At 38.2% G+C, this 15,806-nt stretch overlaps 1 long non-coding RNA gene across 1 annotated transcript in view; it reads right to left on the bottom strand.

Moving 5' to 3' along the window:
* The window catches only part of LOC308628076, a 272,623-nt gene that overhangs the window by 12,702 nt on the left and 244,115 nt on the right, over window positions 1-15,806 (bottom strand). The gene's annotated exons all lie outside the window — the stretch shown is intronic.

Below are 15,806 nucleotides of genomic sequence, written 5' to 3'. Positions count from 1 at the left end.
CACAAATATATGTCAAGGTTTTTCTATGTACAAAGTGCAGTTAGGTGCTAGAGACAATGTGAAGCTTTGTAAGACATTGTGATTTAAGAAGCTATATCTAGTAAGAGAGATAGATGGATTCACAGAATTATAGAGCTAAAAGGTGCCTTATACAAAGATAATCAATCCCCAATCTGTCATTTACAAATGGGGAAGCTGAGACACAGTGAGGTTAAGAAGTAATTCAGGAATTCAAATCTGGATTGTCCGAATCCCAGCCCAGCTCTTTTTTTTTCAATTAGATCATCCAATACAATAACGAATGAAGCAAGTGCTATGATAAGCATAGGGCTATAATAAAGGATAACACATTCTAGCCAAATGAGAGAAGGGGGAAGAATTTTAATTCATGTGTGATGAAAGAGTAGGAGGTAGGCCTACGGGCAGAGGGTGAAGTGTGAGCAAAGGCACAGGGTGTGGAAGAGAGTGTGTGTGGTCCCCTGCTCAGTGAAGGTGACAGGTGGAGATAAGAGATGGGAGTTGACACTGAACAAAAAGGAAACCAAATCCCAAGCAGCTGTAGTGCTATTTCAAGGAATCTCTGCTTTACTATTTAAGGGCTTTTTGTTTTTTTATTTTAGAAGTTTATGGCTTGATGGGACCTTTTTCAGAGAAGGTAGCTAAGGTAGCTCAGGTAGCATGGTGAAAGGTGGGCGGGAGGGGTAGAGCAAGACCACCTAAGAGGCTAATGAGATAGCCACAGTGAGGCATGATCTATAGTGGCAGAAGCAACAGAGAGGAGAGGAGCTCAGACAGAGAAGCAATAGTAAGAAAACATGGATCTTGAAGAAGAAGACATGGTTGTAACAACAATGATTTTAGTTATGACTGAAACAACCATCTCAGTATTTTAGATACTCCATTTTAGCAACAAATGGATAGAATTATTTTCACTAAAATAATCAGATGCACTTTGAAATTTTGATAGTTTAAATAATATAACAAAATATTTCTTCAAGCCTTCCTACCAAAACCTGGAATCAGACAAGGATGTCCACTCGCACCACTTCTATTCAGCATAGCATTGGTAGTCCTAGCTAGCAATCAGGCAAGAAAAAGAAATAAAAGTCATTCAAATTGGAAGGGAAGAGATAAAATGGTGATTATATGCAGATGACATGATACTGTATACAGAAAACCCTAAAGACTCCTCACAAAAACTGCTAGTACTGATAAATGAATTCAGCAAGGTAGCAGGATACAAGATTAACATACAGAAATCTGTTGCATTTCTTTACACTAACAATAAAAATATCAGAAAGGGAAGGCAAAAAAACAATTTCTTTTAAAATCACATTAAAAAATATCTAGGAATAATCCTGACCAAGGAGGTGAAAGAATTATATGCTGGGAACTATAAAACATGAAAAAAGGAAACTGAAGATGAGTCAAAGAAATGTAAAGATATCCCATGCTCTTGGATTGGAAGAATGATGCCATTCTGACCAGTGTGAGGTTGTACCTCTTTGTAGTTTTGATTTGCATTTCTCTAATAATTAGTGATGTTGAGCATCTTTTCATGTGCCGGTTGGCCATCTCTATGTCTTTTTGAAGAAATGTCTATTTAAGTTTTCTGCCCGTTTTTTGATTGGGTTGTTTGGGGTTTTTTTGTTATTAAGTTGTAGAAGCTGTTTGTGTATTTTGGAAATTAAGCCCTTGTTGGTCACATCATTTGCAAATATTTTCTCCCAGTCCGTAGGTTGTCTTTTCATTTTGTTTATGGTTTCCTTTGATGGGCAAAAACATAAGTTTGATTAGGTCCCATTTGTTTATTTTTGCTTTTATTTCTATTGCCTTGGGAGACTGCCCTAAGAAAACATTGGTATGATTTATGTCAGAGAATGTTTTGCCTATGTTCTCTTCTAGGGGTTTTATGGTGTCATGTCTTTTATTTAAGTCTTTAAGCCAGCTTGAGTTTATTTTTGTGTATAGTGTGAGGGAGTGTTGTAATTTCATTGATTTACATGTGGCTGTCCAGTTTTCCCAATACCAATTGAAGACATTGTCTTTTCTCCATTGTATATTCTTGCCTTCTTTATTGAAGATTAATTGACTGTAGGTGTGTGGATTTACTCCTGGGCTGTCTATTCTGTTCCATTGATCCATATGTCTGTTTTTGTGCCAGTACCACACTGTTTTGACTACTGTAGGTTTGTAGTATTGTCTGAAGTCTGGGAGGGTTATGCTTCCAGCTTTGTTCTTTTTCCATAGGATTACTTTGGCAAATCTTTTATAGTTCCCTAAAATTTATTAATTCCATAAATTTTATGCTTCTGTATACATTTTAGGAATATTTCTTCTAGTTCTATGAAAAATGTCATGGGTAATTTGGTAGAGATTGCATTAAATCTGTAGATTGCTTTGGGTAGTATGGCCATTTTAACAATATTAATTCTTCCAATCCAAGAGCATGGGATATCTTTACATTTCTTTGAATCATCTTCAGTTTCCTTCTTTCATGTTTTATAGTTCCCAGCATATAATTCTTTCACCTCCTTGGTCAGGATTATCCCTAGATATTTTTTTAAGTGATCTTAAAAGAAATTTTTTTTTACTTTCCCTTTCTGATATTTTTATTGCTAGTGTAAAGAAATGCAACAGATATCTGTATGTTTATCTTGTATCCTGCTACATTGCTGAATTCATTTATCAGTGCTAGTAGTTTTTGTGAGGAGTCTTTAGGGTTTTCTGTATACAGTATCATGTCATCTGCATATAATCACCATATAGTTCACCAAAATCAACTACATTTCAATAAAAATTTTACAAAAGTATTTCTTCAAAATCATTTAACAAGCCTGACACCCGGCCGGAGCACCAAGACCCTGTGAGCAACACGGCAGAAATTACTGGATACAGTGAAAGCAGTGCTCAGAGGGAAATTGGCGGCTGTAAACACCTTAGATGAGCTCAACCATAGGCTGGTCACAGCTGAGGAAAGAGTCAATGAGCTTGAATACAGGTCAGAATTTCCCAAACTGTAGAGGACCAGTGGTAACAACTATCCAAAAACCAGCAGACTATGCCCAGACACCAGCAAGCATTTATTTATTCCTTTACCGCGGGGTCGCCTGAAGGCATAGCAAAGATCAATAAAATTAAAAGCTGGTTCTTTGAGAAGATAAACAAAACTGATAAACCATTAGCCAGACTCATCAAGAAAAAAAGGGAGAAGACTCAAATCAACAGATTTAGAAATGAAAAAGGAGAAGTAACAACTGACACTCCAGAAATACAAAGGATCATGAGAGATTACTACAAGAAACTACATGCCAATAAAATGGACAACCTGGAAGAAATGGACAAATTCTTAGAAAAGCACAACCTCCTGAGACTGAACCAGGAAGAAATAGAAAATATAAACAGATAAATCACAAGCACTGAAATTCAAACTGTGATTTAAAATCTTCCAATAAAGAAAAGCCCAGGACCAGATGGCTTTACAGGCGAATTCTAGCAAACATTTAGAGAAGAGCTAACACCTATCCTTCTCAAACTCTTCCAAAATATAGCAGAGGGAGGAACACTCCCAAACTCATTCTTCAAGGCCACCATCACCCTGATACCAAAACCAGACAAGGATGTCACAAAGAAAGAAAACTACAAGCCAATATCACTGATGAACATAGATGCAAAAATCCTCAAAAAAAGACTAGCAAACAGAATCCAACAGCACATTAAAAGGATCATACACCATGACCAAGAGGGCATTATCCCAGGAATGCAAGGATTCTTCAATATACGCCAATCAATGTGATATACCATATTAACAAATTGAAGGATAAAAACCATATGATCATCTCAATAGCTGCAGAAAAAACTTTCAACAAAATTCAACACCCATTTATGATAAAAAACCTCCAGAAAGTAGGCATAGAGGGAACTTACCTCAACATAATAAAGGCCTATATGACAAACCCACAGCCAACATTGTTCCCAATGGTGAAAAACTGAAACCATTTCCACTAAGATCAGGAACAAGACAAGGTTGTCCACACTCACTACTGTTATTCAACATAGTTTTGGAAGTTTTAGCCAGAGCAATCAGAGAAGAAAAAGAAATAAAAGGAATCCAAATCAGAAAAGAAGTAAAACCATCATTGTTTGCAGATGACATGATACTATACATAGAGAATCCTAAAGATGCTACCAGAAAACTACTAGAGCTAAGCAACGAATTTCATAAAGTAGCAGGATACAAAATTAATGCACAGAAATCTCTTGCATTCCTATACACTAACGATGAAAAATCTGAAGGAGAAATTAAGGAAACACTCCCATTTACCATTGCAACAAAAAGAATAAAATACCTAGGAATAAACCTACCTAAGGACACAAAAGACCTGTTTGAAGCAAACAATAAGACACTGGTGAAAGAAATTAAAGATGATACAAACAGATGGAGAGATATGCCATGTTCTTGGATTGGAAGAATCAACACTGTGGAAATGACTATACTACCCAAAGCAATCTACAGATTCAGTGCAATCCCTATCAAACTACCAAGGCATTTTTCACAGAACTAGAACAAAAACTTTCACAATTTGTATGGAAGCACAAAAGACCCCGAATAGCCAAAGCAATCTTGAGAAAGAAAAATGGAGCTGGAGGAATCAGACCCCCTGACTTCAGACTATATGAAAAAACTACAGTAATCAAGACAGTATGGTACTGGCACAAAAACAGAAATATTGATCAATGGAACAGGATAGAAAGCCCAGAGATAAACCCATGCACACATGGTCACCTTATCTTTGATAAAGGAGGCAAGAATATACAATGCAGAAAAGACAGCCTCTTCAATAAATGGTGCTGGGAAAACTGGACAGCTACATGTAAAAGAATGAAATTAGAACACTCCCTAACACATACCCACAAATAAACTCAAAATGGATTAAAGACCTAAATGTAAGGCCAGACACTATAAAACTCTTTGAGGAAAACAGAGACATAACACTCTATGACATAAATCACAGCAATATCCCTTTTGACCCACCTTCTAGAAAAATGGAAATAAAAACAAAAATAAACAAATGGGACCTAACAAAGCTACAAAGCTTTTGCACAGCAAAGGAAACCATAAACAAGACGAAAAGACAACCCTCAGAATGGGAGAAAATATTTGCAGATGAAGCAACTGACAAAGGATTAATCTCCAAAATGTATAAGCAGCTCATGCAGCTCAATATCATAAAAACAAACAACCCAATTCAAAAATAGGCAGAAGAACTAAATAGACATTTCTCCAAAGAAGATATACAGGTAGCCAACAAACACATGAAAGAATGCTCAACATCACTAATCATTAGAGAAATGCAAATCAAAACTACAGTGAGGTATCACCTCACACCAGTCAGAATGGCCATCATCAAAAAATCTACAATAAATGCTGGCGAGGGTGTGGAGAAAAGTGAACCCTCTTGCACTGTTGGTGGGAATGTAAATTGATAACAGTCACTATGGAGAACAGTATAGAGGTTCCTTAAGAAGCTAAAAGTAGAACTACCGTACAATCCAGCAATCCCATGACTGGGCATATATCCTGAGAAAACCATAATTCAAAAAGAGTCATGTACCACAATGTTCATTGCAGCTCTATTTACAATAGCCAGAACATGGAAGCAACCTATGTGTCCATTGACAGATGAATGGATAAAGAAGATGTGGCACATATATACAGTGGAATATTACTCAGCCATAAAAAGAAACAAAATTGAGTTATTTGTAGCAAGGTGGATGGACCTAGAGTCTGTCATACAGAGTGAAGTAAGTCAGAAAGGGAAAAACAAATACCATATGCTAACACATATATATGGAATCTAAAAAAAAAAGGTTATAAAGAACGTAGGGGCAGGACAGGAATAAAGACACAGACGTAGAGAATGGACTTGAGGACATGGGGAGGGGGAAGGGTAAGCTGGGACAAACTGAGAGAGTGGCATGGACTAATAAATACTACCAAATGTAAAATAGATAGGCAGTGGGAAGTAGCCGCATAGCACAGGGAGATCAGGTTGGTGCTTTGTGACCACCTGGAGGGGTGGGATAAGGAAGGTGGGAGGGAGGGAGATGCAAGAGGGAAGAGATATGGCTATATATGTATATGTATAGCTGATTCTCTTTGTTATTAAGCAGAAACTAACACACCATTGTAAAGCACTTATACCCCAATAAGGATGTTTAAAAAAACAAAAAAATCATTTATCAAGGCCAAAGAACCAGCCTTCAAAACTAGTTCAAGTATCTTTCTCACTGGGACCTCTTTGCCTTCCCGCAATCACCTAAGCAATATGAGACTGGATATATATTTTTTTATTATAGTGTATATATATATATGTATATATAGTTATTAAAGTAGATATAGCATATATAGACACACTGTATATTATAGTATATTCAGTATATATATGCTATTATAATATTTGTATAAACATCTATTTTCCCTCATCTACTGTAACCTTCTTGAGAATAGGAATATGCTTTTCTTTGTTTTCCTAGTGTCTAGCATAGTTCCTCCTCCGTGTGTATATCAAAGCCTTCTGTGTGTATACTCCTCTCTTGGTAATTGGTAAGATCCTTTAATAGACACTTAGTTATGGACATGCCTAATCCAATCATCAACCAGTATACCTGTCTGTATTTTTCCACCTGTTTTTCCAAGGATGGCAAAATTCCTTGGTAAATTCCATGTGTGCTAAGTCTACAAAATCCCTTTTCCATGTCAGCAAAACACATACACCAAAGCAGGAAATGTGTGGGGGTAAAAAATGACGTTATTAGTGAACCGACTCTGGTCCCAAAATATCACCACTTCCTTTTCAATGCTGAGTCTTTTAAGCCTTCTATTTTGGAATCTTTTGTGTGATTGAGGCCAACCAGTTTGGTCTAGTGTGTAAAATTACAAAGCAGCTCATAATATTGAGAGCTTACCATATACCAGGTACTCTTCCAACCATTTTCTCTGTAATCCTCACTACAATTTCTTTGAATATATAGTCTTAGTCTCACATTTTATAGATGAGGAAACTGAAGAACAGAGATGCTCAATAGCTTGGATAAGGTCACAATCTTAACCAAGGTAAGGAGTAAAGCCAGAATTCTGTTGATTATCTTAGCAGTCTAAATTCAGAGCCTGTTCTTTCAAATAATCCACAACATTGTCTGTCATTGAATCCTCCCTCTTAAAACTGAAAATCTAAATAATATTTATCAAGTTTTAGTCTTCTGGAATTTCTCTGGTTCTCTACTGTCTCCAAAATTTGCTGGGCATTATAAAATCTTAGTAAATGTTTTTAGCAAACTGAAAGAGTTCACCAGGGTCAATAGAGCTAAATTCATTTAAAATGACAGGAAGTTTGAGTATATTATTATCTTTTATCTGTGTTACCCTTTTCAGTTTGTACTGCATTTCATCTGAGATGTCTCTGTCTAAATGCTATTCTTTCTGTGAATCGTCCTTTAGAGCCTCCAGGCAGATTTGGATTTTTTTTTTTTTTTTGGTTATATTTCCCCTGGGTTTTGAACTCACCTCTATTAATATAAATTAGTATATTTTATATTTTACATTTATTTATTTGCATGCCTATCTTCTTATTGGACTGTCAACATCTTGATAGAAGAGGTTATATCTCCTTATTATGAAAGGCTCAACATTTGGTACAAGAGCTGACACTTAGCAAGTGTTCAATAAATATTATTGACAGAAATTGGAGGAAAGCAAAACAGATCCTGAGAAACTCAGGTTTCTGTACCATAAAAGTTATCATGACACTATTATCCCCAAGAAATCAGGCTCTTATTCTTTCCTTCTTAGTCTTCTTTAAATAAACAAAAACCAAAAACACAAAGTAGTCTTTTTTCTTGCTTCAGAATTTTTTGTCACACACTTTAGTTCATTCTGGGCTCTCACGACTCTATTCTGGGAGGTTTGTGCCACTGTTTTAAAATTATCTTGGAAAACAAATGTGTACAAAAAAGGGAATTCCACTGGTTAGGATTCGGCGCTTTCACTGCTGTGGGCCCGGGCTTGATCCCTGGTTGGGGAACTAAGATCCTGCAAGCTGTGCAGTGCAGCTAAAAAATTAAAAAAAAAAAAAGTAAAATTGTCTTGGTTATGTGCCCCGTCTCTCATCTTTTATTTATACGCTGTTAGGTCTGAGCCTACAGCGTATAAATATTAGAAAGGCTATTTGTGAGCCACATATATCCTTCTATATGCTCTTCTTTCCTTACTCAACTGAGTGATATGCTACTGCAGTGTCAGGAATGTCTTTTTGTTAGCTTCCATCTTTCTTGATCCACTCACTCTCTCTCTTCCAGTTGCACTTTACTGCATTCCATCTAACTTTGTTTGAAGCTTTTGAAATTTGCTTTCCCCAAAATATAGAGATTATGACCAGTGACCCCCTTCATTGGTAATTTATATAACTATATCACATGCATTTTCATTCTTGTAACTTTAGCATATGAAGGGACAAGTTAGAGGAACGTAGTAAAATGCTCAAGGTGAGACACTTCTAAGTGGCAGGAAATTGCTGAAAATCAGGTCTGTCTGATGCTAAATAAAGCATGTACTCTTAAACCATATTACACAGTATATGCTCATAAATTCTATATGAGGTGCCACAGGCTTCAATAACCCCACCTGCCCAAGGCCAGTCAGGCAGTACCCAGCAGACCTGGAATTAGAAGCAAAATTTCTGACTGCTAGTTCGGTATTTTTTTCTACTTTTTTTTTTTTTAACATCTTTATTGGAGTATAATTGCTTTACATTGTTGTGTTAGTTTCTGCTGTATAACAAAGTGAATCAGTTATACGTATACATATATCCCCATATCCCCTCCCTCTTGAGCCTCCCTCCCACCCTCCCTATCCCACCCCTCTAGGTCGTCACAAAGCACCAAGCTGATTCCCTGTGCTATGTAGCAGCTTCCCAATAGCTACCTATTTTACATTTGGTAGTGTATATATGTCCATGCCACTCTCTCACTTCTTCTTGACATCCTCCATTACTGGGGTTAGGTAGGGAGAGCAAACACCGACTTGGCATTTTATATGATATTTTGAAGGATTAGAATGAATTTGAAGAGTGTGGAAGGATATAGCACCATTAGATCCAAACATTATCTTGGGAAAGATTAGCCTCTCATCCTTTACTCCCTGTTGTTAATTCACACAGAGTGGGAATAATTGGCATGTTCCATAAAAGGCTTTGTAGATACGATACTACAGTTTTAGGCAGATGGCACTATCAGTGGTTCCCTTTCCAGTGTCATTGTTAATGCATTCTCCCTCTCTTTTTTCCTCTGCTTTCATAATAAAAATAGAGGTTTATTTAAAAAAATAAGAGTAAAGGAAAAATTTGCATACTCTTGTTCAGGAATTTTCTCTGAAGCTTAAAAACTATCTAAGATTTATTAGGAACTTCAGTTTAGTCTACTGACTCCTTTTAGTTATATCAGCTCTGTCTTACATTCTCATTCTTCAGCTTTCTACTCCTTTAGTAACAGTCATCCAGCCTTTGCTGATACCTGGTTCTCTTAACATCTATCCGCTGTCTCATTTAAGAGTAAGTCTATATGAGTGGACCTAGAGATTATCACACTAAGTGAAGTAAGTCAGACAGAGAAAGATGAATGTAATATATCTCTTAAATGTGGAATCTAGAAAAAATGATACAAATGAACTTATTTACAAAACAGAAACAGACTCACAAACTTCGAAAACAAACTTACGGTTACCAAAGGAGAAAGCGGGTAGAGGAAGGATGGATTAAGAGTTTGGGATTAACATAGACACACTACGGTATGTAAAATAGATAACTAGTAAGAACCTGCTGTATAGCACAGGGAATTCTACTCAGTGCTCTGTAGTGGCCTATGTGGGAAAAGATTCTAAAAAAAAAAAATAGAGTGGATCATATATATATAACTGATTCACTTTTCTGTGTACCTGAAACTAACACAACATTGTAAATCAACTATACTTCAATAAAAATTTTTTAAAAAGATAACCCACAAGGACCTACTATATAGCACATGAAACTATACTCAATATCTTATAATAACCTATAATGGAAAATAATCTAAAAAAGAATATATGTATATATATATAAAACTAAATTACTTTTCTGTACACCTAAAACTAACACAACATTGTAAATCAACTATACTTCAATAAAATAAAATAAAAAAAGTAAGTCTAATAGCTTTCTCATATGATGGTCCTTCCAATGTTTGAAGAGTGTAAACATGAACCACCAAATCTTGTCTCCCCTGGTCAAACATCCCAGTTGTTACAGGATGATACAGATGAAAGAATGAAGGTCAAAGAGTCAATGACCTGGCTCTGCCACTTATTAACCATGCTACTTTGATCAAGGCACTTAATGTCACTCAATTTCATCACTGCAATCTATTAAGACTGGTATAATAACATTTATCTCATAGGATGATTATGGGGATCAAAATCAGCATCAGAGTGTGTGTCAAAGACTTGCATACTGTAAATTTGTATGTAAATCTGATCATGGCTGCCCTGTGGTTGCACACAGTAGAGTTGTTACACTTAAACTGGAATAAAGCACTTCAGAATGGGGCTGATCTGTAAAGGATATGGGGAGATACTTTACTCTCTCAGTGAAAACACTTCTTTAATATGCCTAAAGTGGCATTAGAGGTTGTTATTAGCTATGCTGGCTCATCTTAAACTTGTGGTCAGCTAAAAAACCCAGATCTTCACCTCTACTTTTTTCATATGCACTCATGATATTTAACCTAGATGCAAAAATTAATCTTTAAAAGAAAAGAAGTATAGTTAATTTACAATATTATATAAGTTTCAGGTGTACAACATAGTAATTCAAAATTCTTATAGATTATACTCCATTTAGAGTTATTATAAAATATTGGCTATATTCCCTGTGCTGTACAATATATTCTTATAGCTTATTTACCTTATACATAGTAGTTTGTACCTCTTAATCCTCACCCCTAGGAATTAATCTTTGTGCCAGTTAAATTTCACACTATTGGTCTTGGCCCAGTTCTTGAGTACGTTGAGGATATTTAAAGAATTTTTTAAAAATAAATTTATTTATTTTTGGCTGTGTTGGGTCTTCATTGCTGCTCGTGGGCTTTCTATAGTTGTGGTGAGCGGTGGCTACTCTTCATTGCGGTGCACAGGCTTCTCACTGTGGTGGCTCCTCTTGTTGTGGAACACCAGCTCTAGGCGTGTGGGCTCAGTAGTTGTGGCTCGTGGGCTCTAGAGCACAGGCTCAGTAGTTGTGGCACACAGGCTTAGTTGCTCTGAGGCATGCAGGATCTTCCTGTACCAGGGCTCAAACCCGTGTCCCCTGCATTGCTTAAGGGGATTCTTAACCACTGTGCCACTAGGGAAGTCCCTATTTAGAGTACTGAATGAAGCTTCTGGATGAGTTCTACTGCCCAGCTTTGCAGCATCTGCAAATAAACCAATTTTCTTTCCAATAGCCTTTTTCTATGGCCTGTTAAAGGCATAGATTTATTGTCTACTTTTCCATAGCAGGACTAGAATAATCTGTACCTATAGGTGTAGGAGGTCCTGAAACACTTTGAGATGGGATATTCAGGGTATCTGGCTCAATAATCCCTTGAAATGTCTAAGAAAAGCCCCATCACCCTATGTTTTGTCAGGTTGGTGGCATGGGGAAAAAGTATTAGGTGGCTTAATTTTCTTGCCAGTGCTTGTAAAAGGTCTCTACTTTTTGATGAAAGGTTGATGATGTCCTAATGGAAAATTATGATCTGAGAACTTTCCATTTTGGTTGCTGCAATGATAAAAGAAAATAGTCTGACTCATCTCACTTCAAATTCTGGAGACCTTTCCACACCCATTTATTACATATGAGCACCTTCCCTTTTTACAGGAATGGAGAAGAATATATTCATTAGCCAGAATTTATTTTCTATGTTGTCTTTCCGTATTGCAAGCATATGTGACTTAACAATTCTTAACATTATCTTAACATCATCTCAAAGATGAAGATAAGTGAATTGGGTCCAACAGGAAAGTTTCCCAATACAGATAGACCAAGTGATAAAAAGACAAAACTTTTCAGGAATGTTATTATTAGATTAAATAGCCAGGGAGAAGGCAATGAGTAGGATTGGCTTTGGTACTTGGGCTTTAAAAATATGCACATAGGGCTTCCCTGGTGGCTCAGTGGTTGAGAGTCTGCCTGCCAGTGCGGAGGACACGGGTTTGAGCCCTGGTCCAGGAAGATCCCGCATGCCAGGGAGCAACTGGGCCCATGAGCCACAACTACTGAGCCTGCGTGTCTGAAGCCTGTGCTCTGCAACAAGAGCGGCCGCGATGGTGAGAGGCCTGTGCACTGCGATGAAGAGCGGCCCCCTCTTGCCACAACTAGAGAAAGCCCTCGCACAGAAATGAAGACCCAACACAGCCAAAAATAAATAAAAAATTATTCTGCCTTCCTCATTGAATTACTTTAAAAAAATGCACATAGGTCTTTTTCTGAGCCTTCTTGCTTACCAGAGCATTTCATTATAACTCTTCCTGTGTATCTCACTCCCTTAATCTTTTAAAATTGAGATATAATTGACATATAACACAAAATTTGTTTCAGATCTACAGCATAATGATTTGATACTTGTATATAGTGCAAAATTATCACCACAATAAGTCTAGTTGACATCTGTCACTGTACATAGTTAGAAAAAAATTTTCCTATGATAAGAACTTCTAAGATCCACTCTTGGGAAGGACCTTCAAGATGGCAGAGGAGTAAGACATGGAGATCAACTTCCTCCCCACAAATACATCAAAAATACATCTACATGTGGAACAACTCCTACAGAACACCTACTGAACTATGGCAGAAGACCTCAGACTTTCCAAAAGGCAAGAAAATCCCCATGTACTGGGGTAGGGTAAAAGAAAAAAGAAAAAACAGAGACAAAAAATAGAGATGGAACCTGCACCACAGGGAGGGAGCTGCAAAAGAGGAAAAGTTTCCACACACTACGAAGCTCCTTCACTGGTGAAGATGGGGGGATGGGCGGGGGGGAAGCTTCAGAGCCATGGAGGAGAGCGCAGCAACAGGGGTGCAGAGGGCAAAGCGGAGACATTCCTGCACAGAGGATCAGTGCTGACCAGCACTCACCAGCCTGAGAGACTTGTCTGCTCACCCGCCAGAGTGGGTGGAGGCTGGGAGCTGAGGCTCGGGCTTTGGAGGTCAGATCCCAGGGAGAGGACTGGGGTTGACTGCGTGAACACAGCCTGAAGGGGCTAGTGCACCACAGCTAGCTGGGAGGGAGTCCAGGAAAATGTCTGGACCTGCCTAAGAGGCAAGAGACCATTGTTTCAGGGTGCGTGAAGAGAGGAGACTCAGAACACCATCTAAATGAGCTTCAGAGATGGGCACAAGCCATGACTATCAGCGTGTACCCCAGAGATGGGCATGAGATGATAACGTTGCTGCTGCAGCCACCAAGAAGCCTGTGTGCAAGAACAGGTCACTATCCACACCTCCCCTCCTGGGAGCCTGTGCAGCCCACCACTGCCAGGGTCCCGTGATCCAGGGACAGCTTCCCCAGGAGGACACACTGAGCACCTCAGGCTGCTGCAACGTCATTCTGGCCTCTGAAGCTGCAGGGTCGCCCTGCATTCTGTACCCCTCCCTCCCTCCAGGCCTGAGTGAGCCAGAGACCCCTAATAGCCGCTCCTTTAACCCCCTCCTGTCTGGGTGAAGAGCAGACGCCAGAGGGCGACCTATGTGCAGAGGTGGGGCCAAATCCAAAACTGAACCCTGGGAGCTGTGCGACCAAAGAAGAGAAAGGGAAATTTTTCCATGCAGCCTCATGAGCAGTGGATTAAACCTCCCCAATCAACTTGATGTACCATGCGTCTGTGGAATACCTGAATAGACAATGAATCATCCCAAAATTGAGGCCATGAACTTTAGGAGCAACTGTAGACATGGGGTTTGCTGCATTCAACAGACTAGTTTCTGAATTTTATGTTTATCTTACTATAGTATTTTAGCGCTTGTTATCATTGGTGGATTTGTTTATTGGTTTGGTTGCTCCTTTTTTAAAATTTTTTTATTTTAATAATATTTTTTCATTTTTTATTTTAATACATTATTCTATTCTATTTTATATTGTATTATTTTATTTTTCTTTCTTTTTTTCCTCCCTTTTCTTCTGAGCCGTGTGGCTGAGACAGTCTTGGTGTCCTGGCTGAGTGTCAGGCCTGAGCTTCTGAGGTGGGAGAGCTGAGTTCAGGACATTGGGCCACCAGAGATCTCCCGGCCCCACATAATATCAATCGGCGAGAGCTCTCCCAGAAATCTCCATCTCAACGCTAAGACCCGGTTCCACTCAACGACCAGCAAGCTCCAGTGCTGGACACCCCATGCCAAACAACTAGCAACACAGGAACACACCCCCACACATTAGTAGAGAGGCTGCCTAAAATCATAATAAGTTCACAGACACCCCAAAACACACCACCGGATGTGGTCCTACTACCAGAAAGACAAGATCCAGCCTCATCCACCAGAACCGAGGCACCAGTCCCCTCCACCAGGAACCCTACACAACCCACGGAACCAACCTTAGCCACTGGGGGCAGATACCAAAAACAACGGGAACTACGAACCTTCAGCCTGCAAAAAGGAGACCCCAAACACAGTAAGTTAAGCAAAATGAGAAGACAGAGAAACATACAGCAGATGAAGGAGTAAGGTAAAATCCCACCAGACCAAACAAATGAAGAGGAAATAGTCAGTCTACCTGAAAAAGAATTCAGATTAATGATAGTAAAGATGATCCAAAACCTCAGAAACAGAATGGAGAAAATACAAGAAATGTTTAGCAAGGATCTAGAAGAACTAAAGAGCAAACAAACAATGATGAACAACACAATAAATGAAATTAACAATTCTCTAGAAGTATCAATAGCAGAATAACTGAGGCAGAAGAATGGATACATAACCTGGAAGATTATATGGTGGAAATTACTACTGCAGAACAGAATAAAGAAAAAAGAATGAAAAGAATTGAGGACAGTCTCAGAGACCTCTGGGACAACATTAAACACACCAACAATCGAATTATAGGGGGCCCCAAAAAAGAAGACAAAAAGAAAGGGACTCAGAAAATATTTGACAAGATTATAGTTGAAAATTTCCTTAATATGGGAAAGGAAATAATCAAGTCTAGGAAGCACAGAGAGTCACATAAAGGATAAACCCAGGGAGAAACACACCAAGACACATATTAATCAAAATATAAAAAATTAAATACAAAGAAAAAATATTAAAAGCAGCAAGGGAAAATCAACAAATAACATGCAAGGGAATCCCCATAAGGTTAACAGTGGCTCTTTCAGCAGAAACTCTGCAAGCCAGAAGGGACTGGCAGGACATACTTAAGGTGATGAAAGAGAAAAACCTACACCAAGATTACTCCATGCCGCAAGGACCTCATTCATATTTGATGGAGAAATTAAAACCTTTACAGACAAGCAAAGCCTAAAAGAATTCATCACCACCAAACCAGCTTTACGGCAAATCCTAAAGGAAATTCCTTAGGCAGGAAACACAAGAGAAGGAAAAGATCTACAATAACAAACCCAAAACAATTAAGAAAATGGTAATAGGAACACACATATCAATAACTAACTTAAATGTAAATGGATTAAATGCTCCAACCAAAAGACATTGACTGGCTGAATGGATACAAAAACACGATCTGTATATATG

Source organism: Mesoplodon bidens, assembly GCF_964165515.1.
Source record: "Mesoplodon bidens genome assembly, chromosome: 2".
NCBI lineage: Eukaryota > Metazoa > Chordata > Mammalia > Artiodactyla > Ziphiidae > Mesoplodon > Mesoplodon bidens.
The sequence above is the reverse complement of the archived record's forward strand: the minus strand, read 5'-3'. Positions and strand labels throughout refer to the sequence as shown.